The 15,838-nt window shown below is 39.8% G+C and overlaps 1 protein-coding gene across 6 annotated transcripts in view; it reads right to left on the bottom strand.

Annotated features, from left to right (window-relative positions):
• The window catches only part of DCX (doublecortin), a 119,468-nt gene that overhangs the window by 92,107 nt on the left and 11,523 nt on the right, over positions 1–15,838 (bottom strand). The gene's annotated exons all lie outside the window — the stretch shown is intronic.

The raw sequence follows: 15,838 nt of genomic DNA, 5'->3' as shown, positions 1-15,838 counted from the left end.
TTTTCTCTGTTGTATATTTTTTGTCCCTTTTAAAAAACCTATAGTTTGCTGACCTCTGATCTATTGTATTTTGACTAATGGAAAATCAAGTTCTTGGCCAGGTATGGGGGCTCATGCCTGTAATTCCAGCACTTTGGAAGGCCGAGGTGGGCAGATCACCGGAGGTCAGGGGTTTGAGACCAGCCTGGCCAGTATAGTGAAACCCTGTCTCTACTAAAAATACAAAAATTAGCCAGGTGTGGTGGTGGGCACCTGTAATCCCAGATACTCGGGAGGCTGAGGCAGGAGAATTGCTTGAACCTGGGAGGCAGGGATTGCAGTGAGCCAGAATCATGCCACTGCACTCCAGCCTAGGCAATAGAGTGAGAATCTGTCAAAAAAGAAGAAAGAAAGAAAGAAAGAAAGAAAGAAAAAGAAAGAAAGAAAGAAAGAAAGAAAGAAAGAAAGAAAGAAAGAAAGAAAGAAAGAAAGAAAGAAAAGAAAGAAAGAAAAGAAAGGAAAAAAGAAAGGAAAGAAAGAGAGAGAGAGAAAGAGAAAGAGAGAGGGAGGGAGGGAGGGAGGAAGGAAGGAAGGAAGGAAGGAAGGAAGGAAGGAAGGGAGGGAGGGAGGGAGGGAGGGAGGAAGGAAGGAAGGAAGGAAGGAAGGAAGGAAGGAAGGAAGGAAGGAAGGAAGGAAAATCAGGTTCTCCTTTGTATTCCAAAGGGAAGTTTCCTGGAGACTGCAAACTCCCATCAGCCTTAATTCTTTCTAATTATATTTCAATCTGATTACTCTTGTTTTCTATCTCTCACTAGCTCTGCCTTTTGTATGAAGATTTCCAGGATCTAGAATCGTGTTTATGCTGTATGTGTTACATACACAAACTAGCTACCCCACGTCATTCTGTTCTGTTTCAGCCTGGGACTTGACAAGGGCAAGAGCAGTATGGAGCAGATACTGTCATCCTTGAAAGCCACATCCAGCTGGGGGTATAGGAACCTATTGATTGATTTAAACAATTTTTTTTTTTTTTTTTTTTTTTTTTTTTGCTTGGCAAGATGGGAAGGAGAATGATTGCTGTCTGACCTCAGGTCTCAGCAAGGTCCCTGTGGAGAAGACAACCTCCATACCGCTCGGTGAACTTAACCAGAGCCAGCACTGTTAAGCTGAGTGGAAATGTGTGTGTGATTTTTTTTAGCTTGCTCAGTAACAGTTATTTCCTCTGGAGTCCAAGTGCTAGCCCCGGACCAAGCCAGAAAAATATCTACAAGCAAGGTGGCAATGTAAAGTAAAACCCCATGAGAGTGTCCCCTTTAAATTCTTATCTTCTATTTACATCAGTCCATGTCTAATCCCAACCACCACCAGCTTCCAGATAGGGCTTATTGGTAAATTGTTAGGAGACAAACTCTTCAGCAGTCAATGTGATAGCAGTGGTCAGATTCAGAACCCTACTCCAGGGTGGGGTGGCTGTTGCTAAGGAAGATTATGGTTGGGGTTGACATAGAGCTGCCTAAATTAACTACCACTAATATAGACATGGATTAAAACCAGCCCTACCCTCTTTTCTCTGGATGAACTGCAGTAATCCATTTCATTGCTAATCAACTTCCACTCCACCTTCACTCAGCTGCCTTCTGTAGGACCACAGGCTAAATGACAGAAACAGTTTCAGCCTGAAAATGAATGACACCATTCATCATTCCCAGAAGCCTCTCCTGGAAGATGCTGAGGAGGCAGATTTCTATTCCCAACTCTGAGTCCACCAAGCCAGAAAAAAATGCCTATTGACAGCATTTTATTACCATGCTCTGTATAGCGGGTAAAATGTGTTAGAACAAAGGAAGTGGAGGGGACCTCCTTGGTACATCTCAATTAGTAGTTGGCACATCCAAGAAGCTACCGCATTCTTAGACTAAACCTTCAGTGAGTCATACCATTCTTATTCATTGCTTAACCCATGTGACCTCACAATGCCAGCCCAGAAATCAGATAGCTCTGTATATCCAGGGTTGATTATCTGTTAAGTACAGTAGGCAAAGTGCCTAGGTCCCACAGCACTGTTATGTACCCAGGAAAAGGGTTTAATTTCTTTGAAAACCAGAAACATAAACTTTTTCTTTGGTAAAAATGCTTTAAAATGTAATATTAATATATTCATCTTTATATCAACACAATGGTAGTTTGTTTTTTACTGGAGGAAGAGATCCACAAAGGCAAAAGTGCCGAGGGCCCACCAAAAGCATAATGTATTCCTAAGTTTATCAAATATTCCTAAAAATCCAAAATCTAAAGGGTAGGATGACCTGCTAGAGAACTCACACTTCTTTTAATCAGAGAAATCTGGGAAAGCACAAACATCGATTCCCAGCAGGAGACAAGTCAAACACTTGAAACTCCAAGCGAGGCAAGGCTCCATTCTCTTTGCAAACAGCAAGAGGAAGTTCACCTATCAACTGCCGTATTAAATAAACTGTGGAGGCAAATACTGCCAGAGGGAGGCTTTTTATCAAGGCTGTAATGTCTCTGGTGAGTAAGACCAGAAATGTTCTGACATATAAATATTTATATACGACTTCATCAGATGAGACAGCCAATACTTAAAAGAAACAGGGGAACAAGTGTGTGTATGCAGACACAAAGAGACTTAGAGAGGTGCTGGTCTCTGGCTCAAAACCTCTCTTAAGGGATATTATCATGCTGTGCGAGCCATTCAGACCCTTAGGGTCTTCCAAATTATTGCCAGCTGGAGAAGTATGGGCTTGGTGCAATAGAAAGTATGCAGTCTATTTAAATGGTAAACACTACTTATGGAAGTTAAAGTCTAATTAGTAAACCTGACTGATTCCTCCAGTGAGACTCTGCAGCATGGTGTGGTGAGTGGAAGGAGTGCTTGTTTGTATAGGACTAAATCTATTGTGAAGGTTCTAAACCTGGCAATTGATATTTACTGCCTCTTTACCACTAAGGCTAGAGAAGCCAGACTTTAATGCCTATAACCAATAGGATTTTCCTAACGTCTTACAACTTTGGGGGACTATTCAAACATCTTCTAGAAAATTTGCCCCTTTTGTTCAATTTCTCCTTTTCCTTCTATAGTTTATATCAGAGATGGATGCTCTAAAGTCCTGCCCTTACCATGGGTGAATAGGTGTTACCTTTGCAGTGATTGTTGGTACTCTATCTACAAAGCCCTTCTTGTTTTAGTTTATAAGCCCTATCAAAATGCAGTGGTGCCTGTTTTCTTTCAATTTAATTATTCCTTTCAGCCTTGAAGGTTTTTCCTCTTTAAGATTCTCTAATTAAAATGCAAATAAATACCTGAGGCAAAGACTAGTGATTCCCAAAGTACATTCTACCATATGGTCATAGATTTATTTTTAAGGTTTGGTGTTCAAACAAGTTTGGGGAATACTGGTCTAAACACGAGCATGTTTCTTTGTAGAGGGATTCTTGGAGTCTTTTTTCCAAGAGGAGACTATACTATACAATGTTAGTAAACTTATTTGACCACAGAATATTTGATCAGACCAGTGTTACATGTAGCGTAATTTGAGAAATGTGCTCTAAATTGATAGGCGCTAACATAGTGAGGATTGATTTGTTAGAGCCTTACCAACTAAATCCATGAACTATGATGAAGGCTCTGAGAAAATCAGACTCAGAAAATGTCTGATCTATCTGAGTTAGGGCTTTAAGTGATAAGACAAGAGCACAATTGGACTAAGGGCTAGCTCTATATGTTATAACATACATGACATAAGTAAGTTACACGGGACATTTTAGCAACCAACTACATATAACACAAGAGCTAGCAAAGAGAAAATGGAACACTGGACAGACAAGTTTTGATAGATCTGGAGCATGGGAAGCTGCCAAGAGACAGATCCAATAGCCAGTCATAGCTCCATCTGCCTAGTCACCTCTGAGAGTCTTTATGAGCCAAGGCTTGCCCTCTGGTCTGCTGGAGAATTTTGCTTTCTGTTCCCAGCAATAAGGACTATTCAAATCAGCTGGATTTTATTGATTTACTATCCTAAATCTTTATCTGAAACAGACCCTGTCTGCTACATTTGACACAGCTGCCCGTACCTGCCTTTTAGTGTTCTCTGGATACATCTTCATCTAGTTCTCCATGGTTCTCTCTAGCAATTCCCAGGCTCTTATGCCTACCCACCCATTTAATGCAAATGTCTACAGGGCCTTTTCCTTGGACAGTTTCTCACATGCACCCTTGGTAAGTTCATCTACTTACCTGATGTTAACTACCATTGTTTGAAGATTACTCCCAAGCCTGAATCTCTAGCCCAGACCTCTCTCTTGATGTCCAGATCCATATCTATCGCTACCTTCTGGATTCTCCACTTAGATGTAGCAAAGGACCCCAAGTTCAATGCATCTAAACCCCATAGCCAGGTGTGTTGAGACACGCTTGTTGTCCCAGTTACTTGGGAGGCTAAAGTGGAAGGATCACTTGAGCCTCGGAGTTTGAAGCAGCAGTGAGCAAGGATCATGCCACTGCACTCCAGCCGGGGTGATAGAACAAGATCCTGTCAATAAATAAATAAATAACCCTACTTCTTGCCCTGGTTTTCCCTACATCAGTGAGTGGCCCCACCATCCACCCACATAATTGAACCATAAACCTCAGAGTCACCTGAGTCCTCCAATTCCCTCACTTGTGGTAGGCAGAATTCTAAGAATGACCCCCCAATGACTCTTGCCTTTGTATATTCTCCTCTCTTTGAATTTTAATTATGAGTTGCCATTCCCATGATTATGTTATGTTTCATGGCAAAAAGGGCTTTTTTATATGTAATTAATGTTACTAAATTAGTTAACTTTGGGTTAATCAAAGGGGAGATTATCCAGTTGAGACCAATTTAATCACATGACCCCATTAAAAGCAGAGAATTTGCTCTGGCTAGTGGCAGAAAAGGAAGTCAGAGAGATTCTAAGCAGGAGAACAATCTGATGTATGTTGTTGGCTTGAAAATGGAAGGGGACATGTGAGAAGAATGTGGGTAACCTTTAGAAGCTGAAAACATTTCTCAGCTGACATCTAAGAAGGACATGGGAATTGAAATCTGCCCCAAACCTGAACAAGCATGGAACTAGACTCATCCCCAGAGCCTCCAGAAATAAAGCCTATCTTATCTGATACCTTGACTTCAGCCTTGTGAGACCCTAAGCAGAGAATCTAGTCAAGCCTTTAACTCTGACCTATAGAACTGTGACATAATAAATGAATGTTGTTCTGAGCTGCTATGTTTGTGGTAACTTATTACACAGCAATAGACAATTAATACACCCTCAAATTCAATTAATCACTAAGTTCTCCAGTTTCTACCTCACAAATATTTATTGGTTTTGTTTTCTCCTTTTTTATTTCCACTACTGCTGCCTCAATTTAGATCCTTCTATTCTCCTGCCTGTACTACCACACAGCCTCTATCTGGACTCTTTACTAGTTTTGTCTTCCTGAAATCCAAAACAATAGTGACCTACTCAAACTGCATATCTGATCATATAATTCCCCTGCTTAAAATCCTTCAGTGGGGTCTGGCACAGTGGCTAACACCTGTAATCCCAGCACTTTGGGAGGCTGAGGCAGGCAGATCACTTGAGCTCAGGAGTTTGAGACAGCCTGGCCGACATGGTGAGATCCTGTCTCTACAAAAAATACAAAAATTAGCTGTATGTGGTGGTCCATGCCTGTAGTCCCAGCACTCAAGAAGCTGAGGCTGAGGTGGGAAAATCGCTTGAGCCCAGGAGGATGAGGCTGCTATGAGCCAAAATCATACCACTGCATTCCAGCCTGGGCAACAGTGATACCCTGCCAAAAAAAAAGAAAAAAGAATCCTTTACTGGCTTCTGTTAACACATGGTAACAATCAAGTTCTGATATGGTTTGGCTCTGTGCCCCAACCCAAATTTCATGTTGAATTGTAGTTCCCAATATTGGAAGAAGGACTTGGTGGGAGGTGAGTGAATCATGGGGACAGATTTTTCCCATGCTTTTCTCATGATAGTGAGTGAGATCTCATGAGATCTGATGGTTTAAAAGTGTTTGGCACTTCCCCTTTGCTCTCTCTCTCTCTCTCCTGCCACCATGTGAAGAAGGTCCTTGCTTCCTTTTCACCTTCTGTCATGATTGTTAGTTTCCTGAGGCCTCCCAGACATGCTTCCTATTAAGCCTGTGGAGCTGTGTGTCAATTAAACCTCTTTTTTTTTTTTTTCATAAATTACCCAGTCTCAGATAGTTCTTTATAGCAGTGTGAAAATGGACTAATACAAGTTCCTTAACACAGTTTACAAGGTCATTGCTAAATATTGCCTTTGCCTTCCTTTCAGCTTCATCTTCTGCTGTGTCTGCCCGGCACCTTACCTGTAATGCAGGGTTTCTCAACTACTGTAGACATTTGGGACCAGATCACTTGTATTTTGTGGGGGGAAGTGCTGTTCTGTGCAGTGTAAGATGTTCAGCAGCATCCCTGGCCTATACCAACTAGATGTCAGCAGCACCCTTTCCCTAGTTGTGACAACCAAAAATATATCTACCAAGTGTCCCCTGGACAGCAAATTGTCCTAGTCGATGACAACTGGGCTAATGATGAAGACCTGCTGTGGCTCCCTACACCCAAGTTGCTTTTTATCTCATGAGCTAACATCACAAGACCTGAAGAGGGTAGAATATGTGGTATCAATTATGAAAGTATTCTAAATCTAGGAAAAATTAATAAGACTGGAATTCTAGAAGCTCCTTTTTCTGCTCCTTTTTCAAAATAAGAAACTTTGGTGGTTTGGAGGAGAATCTGTGACCCCCTGGATTGAAGGTCCCAACTGTTTAGAATGCATCTTTGATTCTGGAAAGTTATGAGGGCCAAGGTAGGACTCAGATAAAAAGAACAAAATAGCTTCTTAGGATTTGTTCTAGCTTTAAGAAAAGTTAATAAAGAAACCCTCATGTTTCCTTCTATACTGTTTAGGCAAGAACTCTGGGGGACGAATATCTACATAGAAATGAAAAGACTGTGAATTTCTTTGTTTGGAACATGCCTTGGGGTACATGTTTTAGAAACATGAGTTTGGTGGTTAGGGGATAGGACATCAAGAAACCTCAACACCCAGCAATTCTATTACTAGATATATATTCAAGAGAAATGAAGATATATGTCTATACCTAAATCATGCACAAATGTTTATAGCAGCATTATTAATAGGCAAAACATGGAGCAACCCAAATGTTCATCAACAAATGAATGGATAAATTAAATGTGGTATATCCATACAATGGAGTATTATTCAGCGATAAAAAAGAACAAAGTACAGATAGATACATGACAGAACATGGATGACCCTTGAAAATATTATGTTAAGTGAAAGAAGCTAGTCACTTAGCATATATGTATGAATCATAAAATATGATTCATTTATACAAAATGTTCAGAAAAGGCAAATGTATAAAACCATGAAGTAGATTGGTGGTTGCTTAGGGCTGTGGAGGATAGAGGGTAGGAGAGGTAATAAAAATATTCTAAAATTGACTTTGGTGATGGTCACACACATCTGTGAGCATATTAAAATCATTGAACTATACACTTTGAATAAGGGAAATATGTGATATGTGAATTATATCTCAAGATGTTACAAAAGAAAATAACCCCAACAATTTTGGACATCTCCTTACTCCCCTCCCCCAATCCTGTTTAGCATCACCAGAAGGGTATAGGATATGTGACAGGGAAGTTCAGATAGTTCTGGGTGGGAACTCTAGGAGTCTAGAACATGGCAGGGGCACTGTCAAGGAACAATAGCCCATTTTAGCCTCTCCTATCAAGCCCCCTTTTTTCCCTACGAAATGAGACTAAGCCAGACTTACTAATACAGCCTTAGAGTATTGTAGAGTACTTGTATTGTAGAGTATTGTTGAGTAGAGTACTGTTCCACAGCATCTGTATAGGAGAAGCTCCTGTGTTCCATTAGTTCACACCCACAGTTCTTAAAAATTCTAAAAACCTTTAGAGGGCTTGGCTATATGAACCACTGCTCATATTTAGTTTAAATTAAGAAAACTGCCTTATCTTTTCTTTCAACAAATAGTGCTAGAAAAATCAGATATCTATGTGCCCCTCCCTCAAAAGAACCTTGACTCTTAACCTGTACACAAAATTTAACACAAAATGAATCAGAGATTTAAATCTAAGAGCTAAAAATATAAAACTTCTAGAAGAACACATGGGAGAAAATTTTTGAGATGTTGGGTTAGGTAAAGATTTCTTAGATATGACACCAAGGTATAATGCATAAAAGAAAAATTAATAAGTCAGACTTCATCAAAATGAAAACTTTTTTCTCTTGAAAAACTAAAAAAACCATTAAGAAAATGAAGACATGCTACAGACTGGCAGAAAATACTTACAAATCACATATGTGACAAAGGACTTGTATCCAGAATACATAGAGAACTCTTACAACTCATTAATAAGAAGCCTAATAATTCAATTAAAGAATGGGCAAATGATCTGAATAGACATTTTTCCAAAGAAGATATACAATTGTCCAATAAGCATGTGAAAATATGTGTGACATCATTAGTCACTAGGGAAATGCAAACAAATCAAGAAAAACCACAATTAGATACCACTTCAAACCCACTAGGATGGATCTAATAAAAAAAATAAATGATAACAAGTGTTGGCGAGGATGTGAAGAAACTGGAACTCTCATACATTGCAAATAGGGATGGAAAATGGTGCAGCCACTTTGGAAAACCATTTGACAGTTTCTTAAAATTTTAAACACACTATACAGCCCAGCAATACAATTTTGAGATATTTACCCTAGATAAATGAAGACATATATCTATATAAAAATCTGTACGTGAATGTTCATAGTAGCATTATCACAATAGCCAAAAGATAGAAACAACCCAAATGTCCATTAATAGATAGATGAGTAAATACAGTGTGGTAAGTTCATACAATACAATGTTATTCACCCATAAAAGAAATGAAGTACCAATATATGCTACAATATGGATGAACCCTGAAAACATTATGCTAAGTCAAGCAAGCCAGGCACAAAAGGCCACATGATTCCATTATTATTAAATGTCATGAATAGGACAATCCTTAGAGCAAAAAGTAGATAAGTGATTGTTTAGGGATGGGGAAGTGGAATCAGAGAACTAGATGGCAATGTCTAAAGGGCACAGCGTTTCTTTTAGGGATAATGAAAATATTCTAAAATTGATTGTGGTGATGGATGCAGACCTCTGTGAATATACTAAAAGCTGTTGAATTTTATACTTGAAATGAGTGAGGTATGTAATATGGGGATTATATTTCAATAAAGCTGTTTTTAAAACTGTTTTTGGAGACAATGCTTTTTCTCCCACTTTGAGGGAATGACAATAATGAAACAGATGAAAATAAAGAACTGAGAACAAAATGACTGTTGCTTCAACAGTTTTAAATGGAACAGCCTGCATCCCTGGATAGATCAATCCCCACTTGATGAATCTCTTCAGTCTACTCAAGAAATAACAATGCATTTAGTGCCAGTGCTAACCACCCCCATTAGCAATAATCCTTCCCCAGCACTGAAAATAGCACCACTGTGATAGAAATAGCTTAATAATGGCACCGTCAAACACTTGCCACAATTTTAGCAGGCTGGCTTTTGTCTTGCTTTGTTTTGTGAGTCCTCTGCCCTTTGCTCCTTATACCATCCACAATGTAAAGAAAAGGGGGTCAAATGAAAATTACAAGTTTGAAAACATTCTTTGGTGATGTCATTGCAGGCAGCAAGAAAGATCTGAATATAAGAATTATGCAAATACCATTTAGAGGCCATCCTGGAAAGCAATGTATCCACCAAGGTAATTACTACATCACATTGGCAATCTTTAAGAGCACAGAGAGGTGGAGTACATTCAGAAGAGTGAAAACATATCTAGACAGAACCAACTCTATGAGATGAATACTCTGTTACTATGGAACTAGAAGGACTCTTACAGGTCATATACTAAGCCTCCTTAAAAAATTAAGGCCCCAAAATTGATGTGATTGGCTCCACATTACATAGCTAGGGAAGAACAGAGTGAAGACTAAAACTCAGGCCTCTGAATCCCAGCCTAGGGCTCTTTCCACTTGCTGAATGCTAGACAGTGACAGACTAGTCAGTACAAGAGACTGGAATTCTATGCCAAAGCCTTTGATTGAATTGGCCAAGTCACACCTCTATCACTGCTCAGAGCCAGGAGCATCTCAACAATAATAAAACTCTAAGAGGATAAATTACTGAAGAAATAACTGATCACCAGGCTACACTTAGTCCTTTCTTTCCAGAAGGGCAGTATATGCAATGTTTGGCCACTCCTTTAAAGTCTGAAATCTACCACCACGTATGAGATGGTAGTTTGCAAACTGTCTCCCTTCACAGAGCCCAGCCTGGCTTTCCACCTTTGTTCTATTACACTTCATGCTCAAGCCAATCCTCCCAAAGCCTTTCTCTAGGAACCTCTGAAAGGTTGGGGAAGGAGAATTTTGGTAATAAAAACATCAACTTTCCAGCCTTGATCGTCTTAAGTGAAGGCCGATGATAAATGACCTCCCTGTTGGTGCATAATTTATGCCCACGTGGCCTTTTCTAATGAGCCCAATGTTGACTGACAGGGTCATAACATTAGGAGAAGAGAGAGGTTGACTCTGAGAGAGCTGGAGGCCAGGGAGTATAAATAAGATCAGATATTACTGGGGAAAGCAGAGATAACAGGGGAGAGAAAAACTGGCTATGTAGGCAAACGAAAAACACGCCTACCTTGGTAAGTGAGTATAAATAAGATCAGATATTACTGGGGAAAGCAGAGATAACAGGGGAGAGAAAAACTGGCTATGTAGGCAAACGAAAAACACGCCTACCTTGGTAAGTGCATTCAACGTTTCCAAGGTTAAATCCAATCTGTCTTCCTGTGTTTCCTGCAATTGCCTTGTGCTTACAGCACCCAGTTCTTTTGTGTGGCAACGTGGAAAGGGCAAGTCTTTCCTAGAATACTAACCAGCAATGGAAACATCCTTCATGCTCTCATCTGTGTATTATGCATCAACCATTTCCTTAAAACCCCTGTACTAGTTTCCAAGGCTATGGATAATCTTGGAATTGGCTTAAACTTCTCCTCTGTTATTCTGAGACCTGTAATCCCAGGTCCAAGTAGTCGGTGCTATAAAGGTACAGACAAAAACATAAAATAAATCCATCCAATTGAAAATTGGCCTAACAAAGCTAGAACGAGCACTAAAGGCCATACTTATGCCTTAGGCATGTATATTGAAGCAATAGTGAATCTTTTCTTGCACAGATTCTGGGTGTGGACAAAACTGAATCTAGAGACGTCAATCAGTGTAGCATGAAAATGGACAATGTGAAGACCAGCTGCACCCCTGTGTATGAGGCCAAAAAGCTGAAAGTCTATTATTAAAGCTCTGCAATTAATTTTCAGGCCAGAACATGTATCTATTAAACTACTACTATCATGTGAACAGGAAATTTGGGTCCTAGTTTTTATATATCCATGACTTTTATGCATGAAAATCAATATGTACTTTAGTTATGGAAATTAGTATTTGGATAATTTTGTCAACACTCTACAACCACTCCAGCTGCCAAGGAATCAAAAGAACACTTTTCACCTGCAAGTGAACTCATATGCATCACCATCCAATCCTCTATCATGTCCTCTTTGACCTCTTAGAAATCTATTTTAATCCCTGGGAGTAGCCAGAGCCCTACCAACTACTTCTTATACAATTAATAACTTCTTATTGAGGTGAGGAATCAATTGGGGTGTCTTCCTACTAGTAGTGGTTGACTTTCCTGTCTACACAGACCACAAATATCTCAGAGGCAAGAGGTCAGGAAACCAATCTTCCATAACATCAAATATAAGCCCTAAAAAGATCAAGGGCTCTAAAAGACACACCCAAACAAAATAAAAACAGAAAGAAAGGAGCCATGTCTGCAGATTGCTTGTCAATCAGTGTAAGCCAATCAGTCAAATGGTACACACAACTACAGAAGCAACAATAAATTTGCAATAACCAACTGGGCTCTTTTAGCTGATCATTATTTATATGAAGAGGGAAAACCACTTGGTTTGGTCGATTTGGAATCCAGTTATAGTAAACACTGAAATCAAACGACGGCCTTGATTTCACGAACAAATCACTCCATAACAAATAGCCTTAACCATACTTTGTTCTTTTCAACTAAGTGCCTTGTGTCATGTGTAGCCAAAAACAGGCATTGGAATCTCATCCAAGCAAGACAAGCTATTGCAATACATGTGACTTCGGTCTCCACGAAAAGGATTATATTCACAAGCGTATGAATACCCACTAATAATCAAAGTAATTGATAGGTGTTAACATTAGAGCTGTCATCCCCAGACCTGGGAAATGAGCTGAGCTCCAAAATTTTGAATTTGGCAACAACTTTCACTATACCCAGCATCTATTTTGTAATTAGTAGGTTTGTCCATGTACCCCCAAATTTTATTTAATGTCCTTTCTGTAACAAAACAACAATGTTTAATTTGTGGTTACCCTGTGCCTACCAATCTTACCATTAAAGTTACGGTAGTTAGTTCCTAATCATCAGTGTTTTATGTAAACAACATTTTCTTTTCTTTTTTTTTTTTTTCTTTTTTTTGAGGTGGAGTCTCGCTCTGTCGCCCAGGCTGGAGTGCAGTGGCACCATCTCGGCTCACTGCCAGCTCCACCTCCCGGGTTCACGCCATTCTCCTGCCTCAGCCTCCCAAGTAGCTGGGACTACAGGCGCCTGCCACCACGCCCGGCTAATTTTTTGTATTTTTAGTAGATACGGGGCTTCACTGTGTTAGCCAGGATGGTCTCGATCTCCTGACCTCGTGATCCGCCTGCCTCGGCCTCCCAAAGTGCTGGGATTGTAGGCGTGAGCCACCGCATCTGGCCTATGTAAACAACATTTTCTAGTGCACTCTGTGTGTGTGTGTGTGTGTGTGTGTGTATACATACATATACATATATGTATGTGTGGGTTTGTGTGTGTGTATGTTTCATTAAAAATGTTTGTGGTTAAGTAGGATTGGGATGGATTTCCTTGCTGTAGAACTTCTCAGAGCATTCAATGTGCCAGTGAGTACTGTGAATCTCTAAGAATGGCACACAATTTGCAGCATTTTACAACCTTATTTGCCCACAGAATTCTTTTTGGAGAGCTTTTTGAGGTGGGGACATGGAGACATTTCTCCTTAGAATGTATTTAGGGAAATGCTTTAAATGCCTACCCTCAGTGACTTCCAAGTAAACCACCAGTTAGAAATCACCTGGGTGGAATATGCACTCCTTTGGAAGCCCCCTATCTCTTCTGAAAGACCTAAGGATAATGTCCGGGGAATTGAAAGAAGAAGGGTCCTCAAAACATCTACCTGGGCCATGAGAGAATCTGTTTATGTCAGTTCATTCAATCAACAAACATTTATAGAGCATCCATAATATACCAGGATCTGAGCATTAATTTAAAAAAAAGGTTAGGATTGCTTTTACCCTCCTTAGTAGAGACAGAAATTTTCAAAAATAAAGTGACATTTGAACCAGGTCTTATAAGATGACCTCCAGGGGTCAGGGTGGGCAGAGGAAGACGTTTTAAAGAAAGGGAACGTATATACAGAGGTACAGATGCCTGAAAGGGCATTGTTCAGATCCACTGGGCACCACTCTATTTCTCTATATAAATGTCATATCATATACTGGCGTTTTGTAATGTGTTCCCCAAAGAAAGGGAACTGATGCTTAAAGCAGTTAGAGAGAGCTTGCCACTCTGCATGACCTGCTGAAGGACAAAACCCTGTGCATCACTGGACTGGAGCTTGCTTCCCTAGAAGATGGAGGTGTCCCTTTATGTGTTATTTGGAACAAAAGCAGAATGCCAAAGCATGGTGTATATTCACAAATATTGGAAATTTATAATAAGAATGATAGAGATAAAGTAGGGAGAAGAGGCTAGGCGTGGTGGCTCATGTCTATAATCCTAGCACTTTGGAAGGCCAAAGTGGGCAGATTGCCTTAGCTCGGGAGTTCGAGATCAGCCTGGGCAACACAGTGAAACCCCGTTTCTACTAAAATACAAAAAATTAGTCCAGTGTTGCAGCGTGTATCTGTAGTCCCAGCTACTTGGGAGGCTGAGGCAGGAGAATTGCTTGAACCCAGGAGGCAGAGGTTGCAGTGAGCCGAATTCACACCACTGCACTCCAGCCTGGGTGACAGAGTTAGACTCTGTCTCCAAAAGTAAATAAATAAATAAATAAATAAATAAATAAAGTGGGAGTAAGAGAGCTAACATTTATTAATATACAAAAATTGCCAAAAATATCATTTAATGATGAATTGTATGCATATATATATATATATATCCATGTGTCAATTTACAAAGGGCTTTCATATCCATTATTTGATTCGATCCTCATAAAAGCCCTGTGAGCATGGTCAGGGCAGGTGTGATCAGTCCTTTTGTACAGAGGAGGAGTGTGAGGTTCAGGACAGTTAAGTGGTTAAGTGACAATATCAAGACTAGAGTCCAAATCTTCTTAATCCCAGTCTTATGTTTTTGATTTGCATATTCCTATATTACTTCACAAGGCTGAAGGCACAAGGAATCAGATTTATGCCTAATATAAAGAAATTCTAAAAATCACAGCTGTTGAACAGTGAAATAGGCTGCCTTATAGTCTTATAGAGTGATTGCAGAGGATATCCATGCCTTAGGTGGAATATTAAATGTCATGGCTTCTAAAGTCATTCTCAACTCTGTGATCCAATGATTCCAAACTTTATATGTCCTATTTCTCTGAGATGAGATTTTGGCAATCAGGCCTATACTTAGACAGCTCCTGTTTATTACATACATACATGGTGCTTAGAAGTTAGACACTCTTAGAGAAATGCTTGGGAATTGGAGATTTTCCCAACATCACAGACAAACCCATTGCTTTGGTACAACAAACACAAGTCAGGTATAACCAATGCATCCAGGTAGCTCTCAGATCACAAAATGATGGGAAACAAAAGCCACATATTTCTCAAAATTGCAAAGTACACAGTACATGGGTGGGTTTTCCCTGAAACTTAAAATCTTGCAGCACACATTATTATCAGAAATTATAGGAGGAGGCACAGGTCTGCATTTGAACACTCATCAGTAACTTTGATATATAGTGAATCTGCCTTTTTAGAATCTATATAGTTGTTTAAACACCAAAGGCATTTTAAGAGGTAGAATATATGGACTGATACTAATCCACACTTGTCTTTTCTGATGGGAGACCAGGATTCTCTTTAGAGCCAACAGAACCAGCCACTGTTCCAATTCCCTTGGAACATTTTTGTTGTATATTTACAGCTCCCTATGCTCAAGAGAATGGTGCATCTGTCTGATGGAGACGCCTGGCTGCATTCTTTCCCAGATATTAATATAGGTGGTACTTTAGTAGTATAACCAATGACATGAAGAACCTGATTTGGAGGGGGAACAGATGGCAGCATCTTTCTTGGGCTAATTTTAGGATCCTGAAATAGTCCCTTTCTCACACAAACCATCAGTGGAACCAAATTAAGACAGCTATGTCATATGGAAAAGAGAAAGAGAATAAGTATGGTTTAGTGTGAAGCAAAGACAACGAGCCAGAGGCTTCAGTACTTTCCCCGTATCTGACTTCTTTCAGAGCATATGAAAGTCACTTCAACTTCCTTTTATCAAAATTGTTGCTGAGCACCAATGTGAGGGTATCTAAAAAGTAATGAATGGGCAAATATCATTTCAG

Source organism: Chlorocebus sabaeus, chromosome X, assembly GCF_047675955.1.
Source record: "Chlorocebus sabaeus isolate Y175 chromosome X, mChlSab1.0.hap1, whole genome shotgun sequence".
Taxonomy (NCBI): Eukaryota; Metazoa; Chordata; class Mammalia; order Primates; family Cercopithecidae; genus Chlorocebus; species Chlorocebus sabaeus.
This window is presented reverse-complemented; position numbering and strand designations above follow the sequence as displayed.